Source organism: Cupressus sempervirens, chromosome 8 (genome assembly GCF_028749045.1).
Source record: "Cupressus sempervirens isolate cs-2001-9-10 chromosome 8, ASM2874904v1, whole genome shotgun sequence".
NCBI classification, from domain to species: domain Eukaryota; kingdom Viridiplantae; phylum Streptophyta; class Pinopsida; order Cupressales; family Cupressaceae; genus Cupressus; species Cupressus sempervirens.
The window spans coordinates 214277434-214300931 of NC_143125.1; the positions used below are offsets into that span (position 1 = coordinate 214277434).

At 38.5% G+C, this 23498-nt stretch overlaps 1 pseudogene; it reads right to left on the reverse strand.

The window, feature by feature from the left end:
* Positions 1 to 711: 711 nt before the first annotated feature.
* Positions 712 to 23166, reverse strand: LOC149542266 (26S proteasome non-ATPase regulatory subunit 1 homolog A-like; annotated as a pseudogene).
* Positions 23167 to 23498: the final 332 nt, after the last annotated feature.

Sequence of the window (23498 nt, forward strand, 5' to 3'; positions counted from 1 at the left end):
TAAATATAAACACATCACCATGCAAGGCGGGTATTACTACTCAGTGCTGGGGTTTTCACCAAATCCAGGGGAGGAAGACTCTGTTTTAGCCCTTTTCCTATTGGTGCCCTGCATGAGAAGGACCAGCTTCATGGGTAGAGCCCAAGAGGTAGCATGTTGCACGGTAAAAAACAGTAGCTGAACATATTTTAATAGCTTTGCACTCCTTGTACTAATTTTGAAGCTCTACACTCCTTGAGGAAGACCCAACCCCACTAATTTCTAATTTACTAATTTCAAAGGAGCCAAAGAATGGTATAACTTAAAAACCATTAGTAACTTTCAAATGTACCAATACCTTTTTAAATATTGGTTCAATTGCCTCCTGCAGAAGTAAAGAATAGTGCATTGACTTGTGTATATATCTACCTAAAGTAAACTGGAAAGAGTTGCTTGAATGACAATATTTCAATCAATCAGAAATGCTAGTAACAAGCTAGTCAACATCCTGCCAGAAAGAGCAGAGGCAATAGAACAAATTAATTCTTGAATTCTGCAATTTTGAATGCAACTTATACTAGTCATATTCTTAACACTCGTCATAATTAATCCTGATTTTGCATTACTGGATAAGCCTAATCCTTTGAGACAAAATCGTAACCTTGAATGGCACAACAGATAAATCACTTAGGGCTTTAACCTCTCTTGATTAAATCCTCTAAATGCCTTCCTCACACTCTTGTAAATAGCTACAAGAAGAAAAGATTTAAACTACGGGCCAAAAATGAGCCATAACATACACGACATTTAAATAATTAAGAACAAGTCAGACATATTCCAAATGCAGCAGCAGATGGAAGTATATGTGGTCTTATGCTTATGCATGAAATTCAAATGGTTGTGGTGGCTGAGGTTCTCCATCCTCCACAGATATTGCAGGAAACTGTAAATTTGACACACTTCCCACTGACACAGATGATGTAGTTGTGTCACTGGAAATTAGCACTTCTGGTTCAGAAGGCTGCAAGTCCCTCATCAAGACAAACCCTGAATGTGCTGGTCTAATGGGCACATATCTACTATCTTTAAAAAACTTAATACATTTCTCCTGTGCTGGGACAACTCTAGCAGGGTTTGTCAAAACCTCAGAAGATGACTTGGCTTCAACTTTCTTCTCAGATGTATTATCAACCTGCATGAATTACAAGTCTGTTCCCAATGATAAGCATGTTTCTGTAATTTCCCAAAGTTCTATAAAAAAATGTGATATATCATATATTTTAGTGAGCACATTAGGTAGGCAAGGAAAAAGCCAAGAATATATTCAGCTTCACTCTTTAGATTTTATATATACCACATATAGCAATTGTGACCTAGTGACTTTAAATGAGAGTTGCTCAGAAGATAAATGACATGGTCAATAACAAATTATCCAAGTGACATATGGACATGTGCATACTTGAAGCTTATAATTGTCATGAAAAACTGGAGCATTCTGCCCACTTAAGTAGGTGAATAATCAGGAATAACATAATTTACTGAAGAATTGTGATCGAAGGGAAAGAGCATCATCAGTTTGAAAATAAAAGAGAGAGGTTGCAATGAGGTAATAGAAGGTTCTCATTAGAAGGTTAGAGTGACATCAGTTGGCAATAGAAAACACAAACTGTAATAATGGCATCATTTTTATGCAGCTCATAAGGATGCTTGAGGGAGTTGGATATGGAATGCATTGGGGAACAAGTCCAATAATATAGTAAGAATATAAGATAGCAAGGGGTAATAGTTAGGCAGTTGTAGTTAGAAAGGTTAGAATGGTACCAGTTTGGCAATACATAATAGACCAACTGCACCAATGGCATTATTTTCATGGAGCTCAGATGAGTGCACGTGGAAAATGGAAGTGGAATGCACTGGGGAACAAGCCTAAGAATATATAAGCAAGTGACAAAAAAGGCATTTTGTCCCAACAGTTGTAAAGTGCTGAAAGTAAAATAATAAATACTTTCAAATCACCAAAACATGCATAATTTTTATATTTAACGTCTGGAAAAATGCAAATAATACAAGAATGAAGGGCCAAAATGGATTATTTATAAGAACATGAACAATCATGTGGCAGCAGTTTTTGAAACCACGTTTTTGTGAGAATAAACTTGACAAACTATCTTCATAAACACATACTCTCTTTTCCATTCATTTTCTCTATCTTAACATTTTTAGGTACCAGTAAATGACCAATAGATTCTCAACCAAAAAAAATGGGAAAACAACAGAAATTGTTTAATTAATGGCGAATTAGTTTCACAAATTCAAAAAGCGGCAAGCCTGGAACATTTCATTTGTACATGAAACATGGTTCTGACTAAAGATCATACTAGTTACCTGCATAGATTCACCATCCTTATCACCAGAATTCAGGCCCTTTGATTCTCCTGTACTATTACTAGCAGACATGCTTGAATTTCCATCACCCATAGATGTTTTTTCAAATGCAATTTTATTATCTGCTTCCTTTTTGGCTCTGCTTTTAGCCCTAGCTGATGTGGACAAAACAATGCTTGGCAACTTTGCTGCCGAGGATGTTGTTGGAGGTGTCGTGGGATGTGGATACTCAAAAATTGAAGGTTTCACATCAGATAAGAACTCAAACTTTGGTATCTTGAGGTCATAGTTAAGCCCAATAAATGATGTGGGGGCAAAAGACAGGCTCAATAAATATATGAGTGGATACCAATACCAAAATTGAGTGAATTCTACCATTCCAATAACAGCTGTCATTCTATCATGCTTTGTTCTAGTGAGCACTTTAACTGTTACATTTCTACTGCCTGCATTTAAAATGCCTGATGCCAAAATTGCACCCATCTTACTCATGGTATCCTCATGCTTATCTAGAATTATCTTCTCCAGTTGACGCCTGAAATAGTGATGAGAAAATATTTGACTATACTAGTGACTAGAATGAATGGGAAATTTGCAAAAAGAAGTTAAAGAACCATAGAACAAAATAGCATTTAAATTTTCACTTCTTATTCACCCAGTGGCACTTTACACAGAATAATTTGCTTGAAATTACCAACAAGTGGTTCACGTGATTCATTCGTCTGAATAAGAACCATTGCCATAGCTATTAGAGCACCTTGGCAAACAAAATCAACTACATCTGATGTCAAGGGTTCTAAAAGTGAAATAGCTTCACTTAATCCTGTTCCAGCACAAGAGATGCTAACTGCCTTTGCTGCTCCATATCTAACATGTGGTTTGTATGATTCTGATAGCAAGGATACTACTTGTGGTGTCTGTAAATAATCCCAGATTTTTTTTAAAATGAAAAATTAGTAATGGTATGTGCATTATCTTTATTGACCTGGAATAGTTCCTTCAAACTTTCCAACAAAATAAGATGATGTCAAAGATAAACTAGATAATTTTGTATCAGACATGTACAAGGAATGGATGAATGGGATAATGGAGAAAACAAACCTGCTCAGGTTCAGAATATAAGACAAAACCAAGGGCTAATACTGCAGTTCTCCGAACATTTTTGCTAACATCTGAGACAGCAAAGTGTAGAAGGCGTCGAATGGCCTTGTTATTGTAAGTTCCACGGTATGCCAAGGCCAGAGCATGCATTCCACCATAGCACAAAATGGGATCTTGATCACGTGTCATCTGTTCAATAAGTGTGTCAGCCTCTTCTTCCGTTCCGTTGACAGTAAGTGCTACTGCAAGAGCCAAACCCCTGCATAGTTTTTCCAGTCCATATTCAAGAGTTTCTTTCAGGCAGAATGAAGAAACATGAAGAAATGCAAAATGAAAGTCACAGCTTAAGAAAATTGCTATTACATTTAGCAAGGTTTAAAACTCTAAGTTGGACTCGATTTAGCAACCCAAAATTTGACTCAGGAATCGGCATAGACTCGGCATAAATTAATCTCATAATTACGCACAAAAAAAAGAGATCGGGGCATTTAGAGAACACAAGAGACTGATTTGACTCTCACTTTGTCATAATTTGAATATTACTCCCTTTATATGACCCTCAAACTCTCAAAATTTGAAATTTCAGTTGCTATGACTGTGAGGTTCAAGCACTTGAAGATTCAAAGCTCAGGACTCAAGAATTCAAGCCTAGGACTTGGGAGACTTGGAGAAGGATTCAACCAGACTCGACTTGGGAGAGTCCCAGTCAACTCACCTCAACCACCCTAAAAAATGGTGAGTTGGGTGAGTCCTGCTGAGTATTTTTTGACTCCTCAAACCTTGATATTTAGTGTGTTTAACTTCACTATCAATGCAGCAATTTCATACCTGATAATCTTCTCATGTTGTGTATCATGTGCATACACTAGCATTTCACCGGCTTTTCCACTTACTGTCCCAACCATCAGCAGTCCCATGCCAATGTTTACTGTATGGGGTAAACGGTTTAATGCATACAGACAATAGATAAGAACATGTAACACAACAGTACTCTTTTTATTATTCGCAAATATGCCAAAGAGGTTACATAATGCTTACGATGATGATTATAATGATCTTGGATGGTGTACATATACTTCCTGCAGAACCTTCCCGAAGGGGTCCGTCAACTACATAACAATTAACGACTACATTCTAATCTATCCGTGGGCTACACAATATTTACCGGCAACACCAACCCGTCGGCTACACAATGATGACATCATCCCCCCAAAAAGAAAAGTCGTCTCCTGACGACTTCAGAATTAACAAAATAGGATACAACATATAATATAGAAATAAGATATACTAGAGAGAAAGCTATGTCCCTAAAGAGTTCTACTGCCGACGCAATTTGTATACTTGATCCATCTGAATGCGCAAATCCTTTTGAGTCCGCGTATTAACCTCTACGGCTTCCTTCAGAAGAAGTGCTGCATCCATAGCCTTGGGCCTTAGCTATTTGCAAATCTTGCTCATCCGTTTCTTTATCTCATAAAACTGCTACACACTTAGTTGCCCATGCTACCTACTGGCTGGCCAAGTCCGCAGCTAACTTTTCTCTAGTCTCCCTCTCTACTGTCAAAGATCTCTCAGCTGTGATCTTTTCTGATGCCCTATCTGCCTCTGCACACTTGTGAGTGCAATAGACTTCTTTATACACCCCCACTATCTTGTGTGCCAGCTTCTCCATTAGAGTGTTGCATGGTCCCAACTTAGGCTCGGTGGCCCAATCAGCCAACATCTTTTGTGTCTCAACTACTGGCCATCCCCTTTCCTCAAAGTAAGAGTGAAACCACTTAGGAGAAACTGCTTGAATATAAGCCCGGACCAAATGCAACTCTCTCCAGCAAGTCAAAGCCTGTAATGCAATGGTGTGTCCTTTCTTCAACACAACCCGCATGGCTCTGAGGTAATCCCTGCATCTATCCTCATCTGACCCATAATCCTCTTTCACCACATCGTCCATTGTCCATTCCCCATCACTATCCATTTTTGCCTCACCTGCGGTAGCCACGTCCACATCTAGTGCGGCATCCTCCACTCCAGGCGTATCCTTAGTCTGTGGAACTCCCACCTCCAAGTGGCTCTGATATAGCAATTGATACCTCTCCATGCCTCGAGGACTGAATGGATAGACTGACCTTTACAGGAATGAGTCAGAGTTTTTGTTACAGGAATGCACTTGCTCTATCCATCAGTGCTGGGTCCATGCTCTCATCTTGCTGTGTTGGCTGGGCTAATTGTGCTAGCTGGGCTAACTATACTAGCTGAGCTGACTGTACTGGCTGGGATGACTATACTAGCTAGGCATTTGCCAACAAGGAGGATGAGATGGTGACCATAGCATCAGAGCGAATCACATATAATCAAACCTAAAGTTCGGGCTCTGGCGTTGGTGACTCTACCATCTCTGAGGTTGGCTCTGTTGGTGCAACGGAGTGTGGCGAACAACTTTGGGAAGGCATGCCCTCATTTGTGGCCATAGAAGAAACAACATCTGCCATGGCCATCGAGAAAACATCTGTAGTGGCCACTAGTGAAACAACATCTACCGTTGTTCATGGGACAACATCTACCACCACCCGTGGGACCACATCTGCCACCGTCGATGGACTCATAACAACTTGTGCATGTCGCTGGCCAAATGGAGGAATGAGTGAAGTGGTGGTGGTCAAGTGTACTAAAGTTGGCAACTGAGGAGAGGTGAAGAATTTGGACCTGCTACCCACTGCGTCACTACTAACTTCCACAAAAGTACTCTCTTCCTCGGACTGGGCCCCACTACTCTTTGAAGTGTCCTCCCGTCTGATGTCTGTGTCTCTGCATGCCTTTAATCCTTGGAATACCTTCTTCTACTCGGTTGCTATTCCACCCGTGTCCAAATGTCTCCAATAGAATATTGGAGGCTCTCCTAGTGCCAATTTTCTCCTTGGAGGAACCTCAAAATCATTGAGTGGTATCTGATTAACGACTGCCTCCAAAAACAAACTAAGGGCATGGTGTGGCATGAAAAATGTCTGGTGCTAGAGTTTCATGAACTCCTCCATCTTGTTGGTGAGGACTATGGCCCAATCATACATTGTGCCATTCATGATGCCATTCATGAATACAATCTGTGGCAAAGCTATATCCGAAGCCTGACTTGCCCCTGTCAACCTACTTTTGATGACATCCATGATACATCTCCAGCCTCCCGAATAAAATCTCTTCAAAGCCCTTTGCACTTGGCACCCTTAACCACTGAGTCCATTTCCTCTGGCATAAGATTGTGGCCTACTAATTTCACCCAATATTCTTTTCGTTCCTGTGACAGCTTGCAGTTCTTGATCTCCACTTTCCAACCTCCTTGGCCGGGGATGCCAAAAACCCTAGTGAAATCCTTTGGTTTGAAAGAAACTGTCATACAGTGCTTCTTGTACATAAATGTACTAGTTCTGTTGTTCCTATTATATGATTCTATCATGGTTCGCAAAACTGATTCAAACAATCAAATGGAAAATACTAGAAGCTGTACTGCCATTGAGTGTTTCAAACTGAACTGTAAGGTGTGAGAGTTCAGCCCTTACTTTTTGCTTCTTATCACTGGATGCTGATGGCCCTGCAACTTGAATTCTAGAAGCCAAGACTCTGAAATTCTTCTCCATATTTGTCTTCAACTTGTTCTTCCACTACTTCCTTTTCCCTGTGGATTCCATAATAACGGCTTCTTGCTTTACCTTTATAATGTAGGGTTCCTCCTCTTTTCTTTTGTCTTCTGCAACAAAGGTTCTGACAATGTCTACTTAGCTGTCCGAAACTTTCTAGAAAATATCCTTTCCTTAATACTTTTTTTTTTCCCATGGTGTAGAAAGGGAGTCTGCACAATGCCTGTTCTTCCAACCTCACGAAGATTTAAAACAAGTCAAGCCGTGAATAGGAACTCCAAACCAAACTTTCGTCGAAAACCAAAAACACTGATTCAAAGCAGCTGAATGAGGAACAAAACCACACGACAAGGATAATTTATACCAGGTATAAATTGACCAGAGATTTAAAGGAGCACAAAAACTATCCTACACAGCCATGGGATTTAGGTCACATCTGCCGAAAGTTAAAACATAGTCAAATTGGTATTTGTGGGTATATAAAAATGTCGTCCATGGAAACATAAAGGACAACCCACGAGAATCCAAGCTTAGTCCGCAGAAAGCTCACCGCGGGTAAAGGTGTCTATGGGACAAATCTCTATGGAACACCCACACACTTACATTTTTTCATTCTTTTTTCTTTTTTTTTTTAATTTCAATTTTTTTTCAATCTAGCCTAACAGGGCGATTCTTATGTACTTCACCTTGTTGTCACTCCTGGTAAATTTTTAGCTTTGAACCATTGATGGCCTCGAGAATCTCATGCCCATCCAAGGTCCACAGCTTTATTGCTCCATTATCACTTACCAAATTTGGTATGGCCTGACCCATTTGACTTTAAAATTTCCTGGTTTGATTTCATTCTGTGTCACCTCCGTGGCCCATTGTGCCAATAGCTGCTTCTCCTCAAGTTTGTTTAGATTATGCAACCTTTCCCTTAGGCTTTCCACATCACCTAACTTATTCTCCAGCATGATCCTTAGGCTCGGTATCATGAATTCTGATTGTACCACTACCTCCTGTCCGAACATCAATTGGAATAGTGTGTGTCGGGTTGTCACCTTGTATGCCGTGCAGTATGCCTAGAGGGTAGAGGGCAATTTTTCCTCCTAGTCTTCTCCTTCGACCGCACATGACTTGTAGATGATTGCTACCAAGATCTTGTTCATAGTACCATTTTCTTGTGGGTAGTATAGGCTTGATAGAGAATGATATATCTTGAATTCCATCATTAACAGTTTAATGACGTGATTCACAAAATGCCCTCCATGGTCACTTGTTATTTGAAGCGGAATCTTGTACTGAGTGATTATTTGTTCATAAATGATTTTTTTTGTACTGATTGCAGAGTTATCCGGTAGGGCTTATGCTTCCACCCACTTCGTCAAGTATTCTATAGCTACACCTATATATTGACATTGGTGCATTCGGCTTACTTTTAGGGGTCCCACAAAATCCAATCCCCAGCGTTCGAATAATTCTTGCACATGTGAAGGGTACAGTGGCATGAAGTCTCTCTTTAGCGGCTTTCCAACCCTTTGGCAAGTATCAGAATCGATGACCCATTCCCGCGCGTTGTTATACATTGTTGGCCACCATAGTCCCACCAGTAATATCTTCCTTTTCGTAGTGTCAGGTCCCATATGTCCTCCTATTGGTCCCTCATGTGCTTACTTCAATACTTTTGGTATTTCCTCCTCCAACATACACCGTCATAGGATGTGATCCGGCCCCATTTTGTATAGTAATCCATTAATCAATTGAAATGTATGGCTTCTTAATACCAATTTTCATCTTTCATTCTCTAGCATCTCCCTCGGTGGTTGTCCCATGGAAAGGTACTCCCCAATACTCGTGTACCATTTTGGCAGTACTGCAATTTGAAATAACTGTACATCAGGAAAATCATCATTCATGCCACCCTCCGCTGGTTCACCTATTTTAATTTGTGACAAAGGGTCCACGCTAACATGTTTCTTCCCAGCCTGTACAATGATTTTGAAGGTGAATTCCTGTAGCAAAAGTAGCCATCGACTGATTCTTCCTTGGATGATAGGTTTATTCACTAGGTACAACAAAACTTGATGGTCTACATAAAACATGAATGGTGTCGCCAGCAAGTAATGTCGAAACTTCTGCACTACATAGACCATTCCTAATGCCTTCCATTCTGTTGTACTGTAATTTTTCTCTGCCTTAGATAGTAGTCGACTAGCAAAATACACCGAGTGATCTAGCCCGTGGTTACTTGTTTGTGCTAGAGTTGCTCCTATTGCATAGTTGGATGCATCTATATGAACATGAAATTCCTTGTTCTAATCCAAGTACACCAAGATAGGTGTTTTGGCCAATCGTACCTTCAACCCTTAAAATGACTCATCCTATTCTTTCTCCCATTTGAACAGTTCCCCTTTGCATGTTAACCTATCTAGTGGGTAGGATACTTTGGCAAAGTTTTTGATGAATCTTCTATAATAGCCTATGTATCCCAGGAATGACTTTACCTCTATTACATTTGTAGATGGTTGTATTTCCATTATCACTCTAACTTTGTTTGGATCTATTTTCAATCCCTCCTTATAGATTATATGCCCTAGCAATCTTCTCTACAGAACCATGAATCTGCATTTCTTTGGATTTAAGGCTAGTCGTGCCCTTCGACATCTTTCCATGCATTCACCCAATGCTACTAGATGTTTGTCTTCGGTTGCTAATACGGACCAGTCATCCAGGAATGCTTTGAAATTTTTGACGACATTTTGTCGAATATGTGCAGTATGATTCTTTGGAATGTCGCCGGCGCATTGTACAGGCCAAATGGCATCCGGTTGTATCTGTACACCTTGTCTTCTACCACAAATGTCATTTTCAGCTTGTCCTCTTCTGCTATGCAAATTTGATTATATCTTGAGAACCTGTTCATAAATGAATAAATCTCATGTCCAGCTATCTCCTCCAATATGCTGTTTGTGAATGGTATCAGGAACGGGTCCTTGATTGTTACTACATTGAGATGTCTAAAGTCGACACATATCCTGATTTGGGTGGTATCCTTTTTCAGAGATATGACTATGGGTGACACCCATTCACTTGTTTGGACCTTAAAGATAATATCAACCTCCAACATTCAATTAATTTCTTCTGTAACCTGTGCTGCGTAATTTTGATTCATCTTGTAAGGTCACTTTCATACAAGTACTGCACCTTTGACTAGCGAGATGCGATGAACACATAGCTCCGATAGAACTCTTTTCAAATCCTTATATGTCCAGGTGAATACATCTTTGTATTCCAAGTATATTTTGAATGTTGCTACTTTTAGTATTGGATTCCAGTTATCCCCCACTAGTATTTTTTTCGTTCGACCTCATTTCCCAAATTCATGGTTTGTACTGTGGCCTTGTCATATTTTATTTGCTTTCCCTCACTGAATTCATGTGCAGGTGTTTCATCTGGCGGTGCATCCCCTTCTTTTATTTTCGTGAATTTTTTTGGAAATCCATCTCCGTTGTGCCCTTCCTCTATCGTTAGTATATTTCAAATCTAAAATAACTCATAATCCTCCATCTGCCAGTAAAATAATCCGTTTACTAAATCCAAATCATCGTCCGTCGATCCTCCTTCCAACTGTAGGACTCCTTCTTGATCTGGTTCCATTCGCTGCTTTCCTTCAGCCTCTTCTTCAGAATCTGATGACAAAGCTTCTTTGCCCACCATTTGTGTGTGTAAATCAATGATGAATTTTCATCCTTTGCTTTCCAATGATAGTGTATTCTTCTTCCAATCATGTTAAACTTTTGCTTGAATGAGCCATCCTTAGCCTAGAATGGCATCATATCCTCTCCTTTTCAACAGGATGATGATGAAATTGAGTAAGAACGACTGTGTTCCAATCATCACTGGTTGTGCCATCAGGACATCGAGAGGTTTAATGCTGTGTTGGTCTGCTATTAGCAACTGGAATGTAGGTGGCCACAACATTGGCTGTCCCAACTTCTTCCAGATATCCTTTGGTAAAACATTCACGTTAGACCCTTTGTCCACAATTGTGTTTGTCAGAACAGTTCCCAGGATTCTGATGCAGAGCCTCACCTTGGAAAACTTAGGAGGAAATTAATCACTCAACTGAGTTGCTTCAAGGGGCACATACATCCTCTAGGATCAAACTAAAACCAAACTTGACTGTTAACAAACTGATTTTTCAATACCTAGTGAAAACTGACATGCGACATGAACTTTCCTAACCTCCTGTTGCAACATTTTTCTGCGCCAAACTTAATGAAATCCGACCCAAATCTTTTGCAATGTATTTGTAATACATATTCGCGAAAATAAAACCTAAAATCAACCCAACCACAGATTGACCAGCAAATAACATTTACTAATCTTTAAACCTACACCATCTTTTCATGCGTGGACTTTTAGACTTCACCTTAATAAAAATTGACCGCCAATATTGAAATTTTCAGACCCTTACAAACTCTGAAATTCCACATATATAAGAAATTTTTCCCTTTATCACATATAAATTTTGTGATCTTCCACATATCGGTGAATATATGAAATATTCAACCGATTCACAAACTTTAACTCGCGCAGTTGTATGCATCGATAGCAAGGATGGAAAAGAAAAGAAAACATCGAATAAACTTATATACATACTCATCTGTGACCATAGAACTAATCGCAGAGAGTTAAATGATTTCCATCGTCAAGGAACAACTCTCAAAATAATTTATATCAGACTTGTAATACCACCAATCAAATTTCCTGTAATGCAATTCGAAAACTCTAAACTTTGAAGGAATACAAAGAGTCGACTTACACACGATTTGCAAAATTAGAACATTAGTGATTCCTCAGAATGTTGATTTCCAAAATGATGAAAAAGTAGAAAAATCACACTTCAATCTAAAAAACACAGAAAAATCAACACTAAATATGAAAACTTTCTATTCTCCTGCATTCAATCCTTCTATTACATCAAAAATTGGCTTTTCTCTCTATCCAGTCGAAATATGAAACATCTCCTTCTCAAGAACATTTCTTGAAATCATGACAATCCAAGAAATCAGAAAAAAATGTCACCAACTTTCTGTCACAATCCAGAATTTGATTGGATTAATTATTGAACACCCAAAATTATGACTTAAAGAAAACTACATAACTGAAAAATCAACACATACGTTGTCCTAGGTGGCTATACCTAGAAGGCTCATCGAATTACCATTCTAGTTATGCCACCACACATAGGACTTAATTGAAAACATTAAAATTCAAAACATAACATTAACTTCTTGTCACACTTTCAACAATGTTACTTCTTGTAGCATTTTTCTGATCTACCACTGCAGCAAATTCCCATCTCGACGACTGCTGGATGCCATCCAGATGTAAGGGCTAGCAGCATTGGGTCCTCTACACTTGCTCCACTTTCCTTCTCCCTTCCTTGTTCTCCTAGTAATTTAGCAGTTGGGGCAATGTTTGTGAGTGCTGATCAGAGTTGAGATATTGTGAGCCGCAGATCATTTATTTTGACTGGTACTTTAGTTTGTAATATTTGTCATATGATTTTCTATTCCATGTAGTTTCTTGTTGAGGTACCAGTGGTGTCCTTCAATTGAGATTTCTCTGCCTATGCTATTTTCTCAATTTCTTCCCGTGCTTCCACCAATCTCTTCTTTTCTTTCATCAGGTTGGGGTATAGTTTTGCTTGTTTTTGTCTGATTGCCAGAACCTCCTCTCCATCCATCCTGATGGTGATTAAATTCACTCTTGATTTCAGGCACTTGGCACCTTCATGATCTTCCAGACCACACCATCTGCATAACAACTTTGGTGCATTTGCCGATGTACAGTTTTGAGCAAAGTGGCCCCACAAATTGCATGCTTGGCATTGAACCATCGGGCAACTATTAGCATCATACTGAATTCGGCTGCAGCTCCCATTATTATTGTTGGCATTGTTGTTGGCATTGTTGTTTTGCCCTCTTCTATTATTTTTGTACCCTCCTGACGTGGCACCCTCATTACTGGTGTTTCCGCTCCCTCCTGACACGGAAGCCTCCTATGTTAGAAGCACTTGTTGAGGTCTTCTTGTTTTCATATTGAAGGGACATTCTTTTAAGGAATGTCCCATAATTTGGCAGATCTCATAGAACTGGCTCTTTAGACAAGATCCCTTTGTATGACCTTTTGTCCTACACTCTGTGCACCATAGCTCATTTCCCTTTGTCTCTTTTTGCATATTCTTAAATTCCTTCATCACTTGGAGCATATCCTTCTGGAGAGCTCAGACCTTCTTGCTACCATTTTCGTCACCACTACTATCGTCCTCCAAAGATGCGTCGTCATCTGAGTCGGATGAGCTACTTTTCTTCTTTTTTATTTTCTACTCACTTTCTAAGTGCATCGCCCGATTGTATGCTTTGGTGTATAATGATGGCGGCACAATCTTCATTTTTTTCCTTAACTTCGGGCGTAGTCCTTTAATGAACCATCTCTTTTACAGCCCATCTACCAATTTACTTTCCATTTTATTTATTAATTCTTTTAATTTTCTAACATACACACGGATTGTTTCATTTTTTCCTTGCTTTGTGTTGTATATTTCTACTACGATCTCATTGTCCTCGCATAGTAATTGAAACTTGATGATAAAATCCTTCTTAACTGCTACCCAGGAAGTTAATTTTTGGGGATCAACATCGACAAACCAATCAATTGCTACACCCCTTAGAGTTGCTGGGAATTTTTGGACCTAGTCATCTGTGTTGGTTACGTCGTTCGCCATCCAAATTGTTTTGCATGTCTTACTGTGTCTGATTGGATCGACCGTTCCATCACCATCAAACTTTGGCAACTCCTTTGGTCCTACCATTATTACTTGATTTTGTGTATGAGTGCTATTCGTCACTACAACACCAACACTATTCTGCACTCCCACACTGACGCTTTGTACTCACACATCAACACTTTGCACTCCTCCACAGGCACTCTGCACTCCCACACTGGCACTTTGCACTCCCACACTGGCACTTTGCACTCCAACACCAACGCTATTTCAAATAGTTGTCTTATTTTCATTAGTTGCGTTCTTTGGTGAACAAGGGTCTTTGTTAAGCGAAGTTGTCTGTTCCAGAAGTGTATCGCGAATGAAGAGTTCACTCCACATTCATACTCCCTCAGCACTCTAAGTCATGCAAGTTAATTCCCTTCCGTCTGGATTCTCTTCCCATGGTGTATACAGGTTCAAAAATTGCTCCCTTGCTTCTTCCACCAAATCCAACAGCTATCGAGTCTCTTCCAACAATTCCTCGGTGCTTCGGTGTCCATCGGCAGTCTACTGAAACCTCCGTCTGTGCTCGACCTATTGTCCCAAAATTAAATTTTCTTGTGCGGTGCATATTCCATCTTTTTCCTTTATCTTATTTCTATCCTTATTAAGCTGATTTGGCATTAGTCTTCATTCCTCTACGTTCATTCTAGGTCCATTGGGCCATGGCGCCAAATGTTTGCCGTATGGGGTAAATGGTTTAATGCATACAGACAATAGATAAGAACATGTAACACAATAGTACTCCTTTTATTATTTGTAAATATGCTAAAGAGATTACATAATGCTTACAATGATGATTACAATGATCTCGGATGGTGTACATATACTTCCCATAGAACCTTTCCAAAGGGGTCCGCGGCTTCATAACAATTAACGATTACATGCTAATCTACCCATCGGTTACACAATATTTACCGCTGACATCAACCCATCGACTACACAATGACGATAGCCAATACCTACAGCTTCTCCAACAATTGCACTATCTAAATAAAGGACACTCTTGATATCGTCATAGACTTCTTCATCAGCAGTTCCTACAGAAGCTAGGCACAACCCCAAGCATGCACCATGTTGGATTTCTTGTAAAAATTAAAATGCAACTTTAAAGAATTTTGTTGCATGAAAAAATAAAATAACAGTATAACCAATTCCCAATTACTGGTTAGTCCAAGTTTGCAACTAAAATGGATGCTTCCTTCAACATTTGTGTTGTGCAAGCTTTCAGGGAGGAATTGTTTGATACCTTCTCCATGGTTAGCATGTATGAGTCCTAAAGCATTAAGGGCTCCACCCTTAGAAAAGGGACTCCCACCTCCAGTTGTACCATTTTGAGGAAGATACGGAGCCATCAACGAATGACCTTGTTGAAGGCAACCCTTATGAATGACTCCCAAACTAGTAGTAGCACTAAACTTTTCCCAATTTGTGGCTCTACTTAACCATTCCTAGTGCCACACATGTCAAATATGTCGCACAGAATGAACTAAAAAACTAAACTATGAACAGAGAAAAGAATTGTTATTTCACTAGATTTTCCCTAAGAAAAGTATCTACGATTTTCCTAGGAGGCATAAGGGCATTCACATAAATAGTTGTACTATGGCATACATTGTTGTGCATTTCGACTGACTTCTTTATTGTCTTTAGTATAAGAAGATCTGACTTGCAACAAAAAACATGTATTTAATAGGAAAGAACAATGTCTTTGAAAGTGAATTAGATTTTTGGAAGGGAGGTAATCTTTTTAAATACTTAAAAGAGACATCAAGAACTATGGTTTAAGAGACATCAATACTGCTAACTAACGCTCACTTCCATTTACAATCCTTGCAAAGTTGTGAATTAAAATTAAAATACCATTATAGATGAAAACACAATAACTAGCATAAGATTGTAACATATACAACATGACTTCAACAATATGAAACCAATGAACGTTTCTTTATATAGGGAAAAAAAAAAAATTCCATTCATACTCAGTAGATATGTAAGCATAACCAGTGTTGCAAACAAAAAATTGGCTGCAAGAAAAACTTATGCAAGGTAACACTGCAAGCTTGTTGTGACTCTATAGAAACTGCAATAGTAGATGGATAGGTGTTTCGCCAAACAAAATTCCTTTTATTTTAACTAGTCTTTCTAAATAAGTGGCTTCTTTTACATCCAACTTAGCAATAGGTTCAACAGACATGGAACCATCTTCCATTTGAACATTGCCAGAGGTATCCATTGCAACAAAAGTTTGGCCTGAGGAAACATTATCATTATCTGCCTACATGTCTATCATGTCCCCTTTCTAGAGTGGACATCAGAGATCATAGAGTTAGCCTATCAGAGAATCTCATAGGCTGGTAGTGGTGTTTAGAGACTAAGTCAGGGTATACAATGTTCAGATTTGGAGTTTCAGACAATAGCAGGGCAGTTGAGAGCAGTTCCTTAATTGTAGGAGGAGTTTCCTACATTTTAGGAGGTGGAGATGGGTTATAGTCTTGAGTCTCTACAAGATCATCCTATGGTTTCAGTTTCGGGATATTTGAAAGATGTTCCTATTTTTTAGGAGTATCCCTAATTTTGAGGGATGAGACTGTGAGTTATTTCAGATTATCCAGCATTAGTCACAGGCTGTGACGAGTTTAGTTTCACCTTGAGGTGTTTTAGCTATTAGTTTTCTATTTGGAAAATATTTTAATATATTTAAATATTCTCCTAAGTTAGCATTTTAATAATTTAAATAAGGCTAAGTTATAGCCATTTTGGAGTAATAAGAGGTTTTTTAGCCTCATTTGGGTGAATATCCCTTGGTGTAATAGCTCGTTGGAAAGGTCTTGAACTTTTCTAAATATTTCTCTTTTTACTCAGAGCATTTCAATGGACGGATTTCTTTCTATTGTGAATTAGGTCATTTTCTGGATACTTGACCACTTAAAAATGAGAAATATATTATTTTATAACCCAACGCCACATGGGGACACTTTTAGGGTTCGAGCTAAGTTTGGTGGGTTATAAGGAGGTAATGACAAAGTTCGAAGGCATTATTGACATATTACATCTTGAATTTATGTTTTGGGCTCTGATTGAGCTTTTAGCACTTGGAACACCAAACCCACTTGCTTTGCCTGTTTGGGACATAGCCCCCAAAACAACGGTCTAGATTCTTGTAGTCAAAAGCATCTTGGAGATTGTGCATTGTTTCTTCTGGGGAACGTAGTACTGAGTCAAAGTTTTAGCTAGGGTTTGGGTATTTTACCCACGTGTGGGCACTTTGCAATTGTACAACCACTTCTGGAAGCCATCTACTTTTCCACGTACTACATTTGATAGATGGATTGTGGCTATAGCTTCCTTCTAGGCTCATATTTCATCTTCACACCTTCAGGTTGGCTTTATTCTTGGTTGTAATCATTTGGATATTATTGTAAATCTTCATCTAGTTATATATTAGGCGTATACTCAAAAAAATCTGCTTGAAGTGACTTTTCTTTGAATGTATTTGAAATACATTCTGAGAACTGGTTCATGTTATTGTACTTTTGTTATTACTTATTGAAAAATCATAAAAAATATAAAACAATCAAACCCTTCTACAACTTTTTTCTAGCTCTGCAAGAAAATTTTAATAAATAGGGAAAACAAATTTTAAAATATAAAATTACAGAAGATCAATGGAAGAGATCCATCAAGGATCTTTCAGTGGTCTCAGAGCCTAGAACCTACCAGCCTGTTGGAAAGGAAATCAGTTCAGTTACAAGCCAATACCATGGCTAGAAATAAAAATGGGTGCTCTAAGGTTTCATCTTCGTTAACAAGCACAAGTAAGATGCATCTTGCCAAAACATTCAATGTTGTAGTTATGAGCAACTACCATTAGTATTGTTCTCTTCCTAAGGAGATAAACAACCTCCTTTCCTTTACAGAATTTATGGGTGTACCTGAAGTAGAAGGTATCTACAAGCTCCTTTCAGCCGTACAAAGAAAACAAAATATTAAATAATAATAAAGAAGCCATTGGTCACAAATTGGAAGAGATTACAATCATGGGACAAACCATTAGAGATGTTGGAAATGTGGCACCAAGGCATGAGGCCTATTCTGAAATTTGCAACAGTAGTTCAAATCATGAGGCAACATTTATTTCAAATGGAGGTAATGATGTTGATGATGGTATTCAACTTAAGAATGGGATGACAAGTTTAGTATGTAGGCAGTCTGATTTTGAATCTCATAGAAGCCAAGTTGAAGACTTCTTTGAGCCACTTCTATCTAAGCATGTGAAGAATCAAGATGAGTTGTTGTTTGATGATTAGAATGGAAGCATGGAGGAGGCTCCCACAATTCTGATATGGGGCAGTGATAGCTTACACCCTCCTTGTAATATGGTAATTCTTTCAGTTGGGAATAGCCATGAAGGCCCGTATTCAAGTGGTGGCCATGAGGCTTTCTATGATAATACACTTAAAGGGCTCAAAAATATAACTAGAACACATCATCATAATTCTGAAGTTCATAACAGCAGTGATACAACTTCATTACCTCAAGATGTGGCATCCTTTGGTCAAGAAGAGAACAATCATTTGTATTCTATATTTGAGGTACACATAGTGCAAGCATGGGACGTGATGATGGGAATGGTACGAGTCATCATAAGCCTGATTTTGTGTACTTTAGGGTAGATGATATAAAACATTGTCAAAGGTTGAATAAATATTGGTTAGATAGAGCTATACAAGCAAAGATACTTGCTGCCCAAGCAAGACATCGTCTCCAAAGAGTCAAAGAATGTCATAATCAGATAGACAATGCAAGGAAACAATGGGAATCATCCATTAGAACTTTATTTCTTCCAACACAAGAAGAGACCAGCATTGATTTGGATGGAACAAGTAATACAGAGGGTCAGGATTATTTTAGTGAGTTTGCACAAGAGAGTAATCCGGACATAGATATTTCAGAGACATTGGGTGATGAGACTTAGGTCATGATGAGTATGATTTCTTAGACCATACCCTAGAAATTAGAGTAGTGTAGTGACACTGAATCTGAAGATCATGATTCGATTACATGTGCAGACACATGGGGAGTTGATGAGAGTGAGCATAGTGTGGTCATAGCAGTTTCATCATTGATAGAGGAGGTGGTATGCAAGTGGTGCCCATGAGACTTTCTATGATAATACACTTAAAGTGGTAAAAAATATAACTAGAACACATCATAATAATTTTGAAGTTTATAACAACAGTGATACAACTTCGTTACCTCAAGATGTGCCATCCTTTGGTCAAGAAGAGAACAATGATTTGTATTCTATATTTGAGGTACACATAGTGCAAGCATGGGACGTTATGATGGGAATGGTACAAGTCATCATAAGTCTGATTTTGTGTACTTCAGGGTAGATGATATAAAACATTGTCAAAGGTTGAATAAATATCGGTTAGATAGAGCTATGCAAGAAAAGATACTTGCTGCCCAAGCAAGACAATGTCTCCAAAGAGTCAAAGAATGCCATAATCAGATAGATGATGCAAGGAAACAAAGGGAATCATCCATTAGAACTTTATTTCTTCCAACAGAAGAAGAGGCCAGTATTGATTTGGATGGAACAAGTAATATAGAGGGTCAGGATTATTTTGGTGAGTTTGCACGAGAGAGTAATCTAGGCATAGGTATTTCAGAGGCATTGGGTGATGAGACTTAGGTCATGATGAGTATGATTTCTTAGACCATACCCTAGAAATCAGAGTGGTGTGTACTCATAATGACACTGAATCTAAAGATCATGATTCAGTTGTATGTGCAGACACATGAGGAGCTGATGAGAGTGAGCATAGTGTGGTGACAGAAGTTTCATCATTGACAGAGGAGGTGGCATGCAAGTGGTGGCCATGAGGCTTTCTATGATAATACACTTAAAAGGGGTCAAAAATATAACTAGAACACATCATAATAATTCTGAAGTTCATAATAGTAGTGACACAACTTCGTTACCTCAAGATGTGGCATCCTTTGGTCAAGAAGAGAACAATGATTTGTATTCTATATTTGAGTACACATGGTGCAAGCATGGGACGTGATGATGGGAATGGTACAAGTCATCATAAGCTTGATTTTGTGTACTTTGGGGTAGATGATATAAAACATTGTCAAAGGTTGAATAAATACTGGTTAGATAGAGCTATGCAAGCAAAGATACTTGCTGCCCAAGCAAGACAACGTCTCCAAAGAGTCAAAGAATTCCATAATTAGATAGATGATGCAAGGAAACAAAGAGAATCATCCATTAGAACTTTATTTCTTCCAACGGAAGAAGAGGCCAGCGTGGATTTGGATGGAACAAGTAATATAGAGGGTTAGGATTATTTTGGTGAGTTTGCACAAGAGAGTAATCCGGACATAGGTATTTCAGAGGCATTGGCTGATGAGACTTCATGTCATGATAAGCCTGATTTCTTAGAGCATACCCTAGAAATTAGAGTAGTGTGAACTCATAGTGACACTATATCCCAAGATTGTGATTCGGTTGTATGTGTAGACACATGGGGAGTTGATGAGAGTGAGCATAGTGTGGTGATAGCAATTTCATCATTGACAGAGGAGGTGGTTTCAGAGGTACAAAGTTATAGTACTATAAAAGAGGATACATGCATTAGTAAATGCATACTGGATACTCCTTACAGCAATGTTCATGACTCCAACACAGTATTCTACCATAGTGCAGATTTAGAGGTAGTACACATGCCTGAGAACTATCATTTTCAGACTCCTCATCGCTTGATTAGATAGCTTAGGGTTGATGACAGGAGGGTAGACATAGTGGTTGAGCACTTTGATGTCACTCGACAGATGTTATCTACACTCAGTTGGAATGCTCTTATTTCTAATGAGCAGGATAGTGGAGGATTTTCCATGGTAGATTTCCATGCTCTTCATAAGGCTATGGGGATATTGAAGCAGGACTTATACTATCCGTGTTGCGATAGTGCGCTCCCATCTTCAGAGGATAGAGTTATTGACTGTAGGCACCTTACTTGGCAGTTTGGGAGGATTGGTTGGTGGGACCAGCAAACGATCCAACATTATGTCAAGTAGTTTCTGACATGGGTTATCACATCTATATCATAGAGACTTCATCCGAGATCATGGTTATAGGATGATGTGGGTATTAGCAGACATGATGCTTTGGATGATTATTACTTTTGTGGTGGTATCACAGTGGTTTAGATGGATAGGTGCTGGTTTAGATGGTGTTGGAATCTAGGTGTTGTTTTGTTTGATGCCTTGTCTCATTGGGATTCCAGTATGTTACCACCTTCGTTGTGGGAACACTCTCATCCAGTGTGGGATCCTAGTATTATCCTATGCAGTGCATTTGATTGGGCGATCCTTGATGTGTTGCTTTATTTCACACACCCATGCATGTATATTAGAGTGGCGCAATAGGAATTTGTTCATTGCTTTTGGACAAGTAATCTCTGGGAAGGGAGGATTGTCATGTCCCCTTTCTAGAGTGGACATCAGAGACGATAGAGTTAGCCTATCAAGGAGTCTCGTAGGCTAGCAGTGGTGTTTAGAGACTCAATCAGGGTATACAGTGTTCGGATCTAGAGTTTCAAATAGTAGGAGGGCAGTTGAGAACAATTTCTTAATTGTAGGAGTTCCCTACATTTTAGGAGGTGGAGATGTGTTATATTCAAGATCATTCTACGGTTTCAATTTCGGGAGATTTGGAGACGTTCCTATTTTTTAGGAGTATCCCTAATTTTGAGGGATGATACTATTAGTTATCTCAGATTATTCGGCATCAGTCATTGGAGGTGACAAGTTCAGTTTCACCTTATAGAGGTGTTTTGGCTATCAGTTCACTATTTGAAAAATATTTTAATATATTTAAATATTCTCCTAAGTTAGCATTTTAATAATTTAAATAAGGCTAAGTTATAGCCATTTTAGAGTAATAAGGGGTTTTTTGGCCTCATGTGGATGAACATCCCTTGGTGTAATATCTCGTTGGAAAGGTCTTGAACTTTTCTAAATATTTCTCTTTTGACTCAGAGCATTTCGATGAATAGATTTCTTTCTATTGGGAAAAGGTCATTTTTTGGATACTTGACCACTTTAAAAATGAGAAATATATTATTTTATAACTCAATGCCACATGGGGACACTTTTAGGGTTAGAGCTAAGTTTGGTGGATTATAAGGAGGTAAAGACAAAGTTTGAAGGCATTATTGACATATTATATTTTGGATTTGTGTTTTAGGCTTTGATTGAGCTTTCAGCATTTGGGATGCCAAACCCACTTGCTTTGCCTATTTGGGATGTAGCCTCCAAAATAGTAGTGTGGATTCTTGCAGTCAAAAGCATCTTGGAGATTGTGCATTGTTTCTTCTCGGGAACACAGTATTGAGTCAAAGTTTTAGCTGGGGTTTGGGTATTTTACCCACATGTGGCCACTTTGCAGCTGTATGACTGCACCTGGCAGCCATCTACTTTTCCACATACAACATTTAAGAGCTGGATTCTAGTCGTAGCTTCCTTCTGGGCTAATATTTCACCTTCACATCTTCAGGTTGGCTTTATTCTTGGTTGTAATCATTTGGTTATATATTAGGCATATACTCAAAAAAATCTACTTGAAGAGACTTTGGTTTAAATGTATTTGGAATACATTCTCAGAACTGGTTCTTGTTATTGTACTTCTATTATTACTTATTGAAAAATCATCAAAAATATAAAACAATCAAACCTTTTTGCGACTTTTGTCTAGCCCTGCAAGAAAATTTTAATAAATAGGAAAAAAAATATAAAAATATAAAATTACAGCAGATCAATGGAAGAGATCCATCAGGGATCTTTCAACGTCATTTGAAGGCTGAGTAGCATTTGGGTTTTTAAGGAGTTGATATTTTGGCTAGGGAAGTTGGTTTCTAACATTTAGCAAGAATGCGTGATGCTCATTTGCATAAAAATCAAAGGCTATCTGAAATGCCAACAGGGCATCATCATGCAAAAATACCAACATATATTTTGGTTCACCAAGCTGGACAATGCATCATATTTCTAAATAACATCCAATGCTCTGCACTATTCCTACAAAGAAGTTACCTTCTTTCCTTTCAAGAGACTCTCCAAGATACTTGAAACAGTCCCGCTCTTATTTAGAAACATAAGGCACTGACAAATGCTTAAATAGTCAGGTGAAGGAAGCTTCTGATAAATTTTCAGGAGGAGACGAAAAACCTGATAAAGCAGATTTCATTAGTCATAAATAATTTATTGCATCTAAGCAATACCAGTATCTTATTTCAACAGTAAATAGGCATTTCAAAAGCTCTAATATATTAAGATACAATGCTCCAATATAGCCTCAATTAAAGGAATCACCGAGAAAGGAATAGAACTTAAACATGAACAAAGAATAAAACATTTACATCTTTAAGGTAATTTTATCCACAACTTAAGAAATCGATTTAACCAAGTCAGTATAGCTATGCACATAATTATGGACATGTAAAAAGATTCTCATGTGTGGTCTATAAATATCTACCAACTAATGATTATATAATTCAACGAATAATATTCTTAGC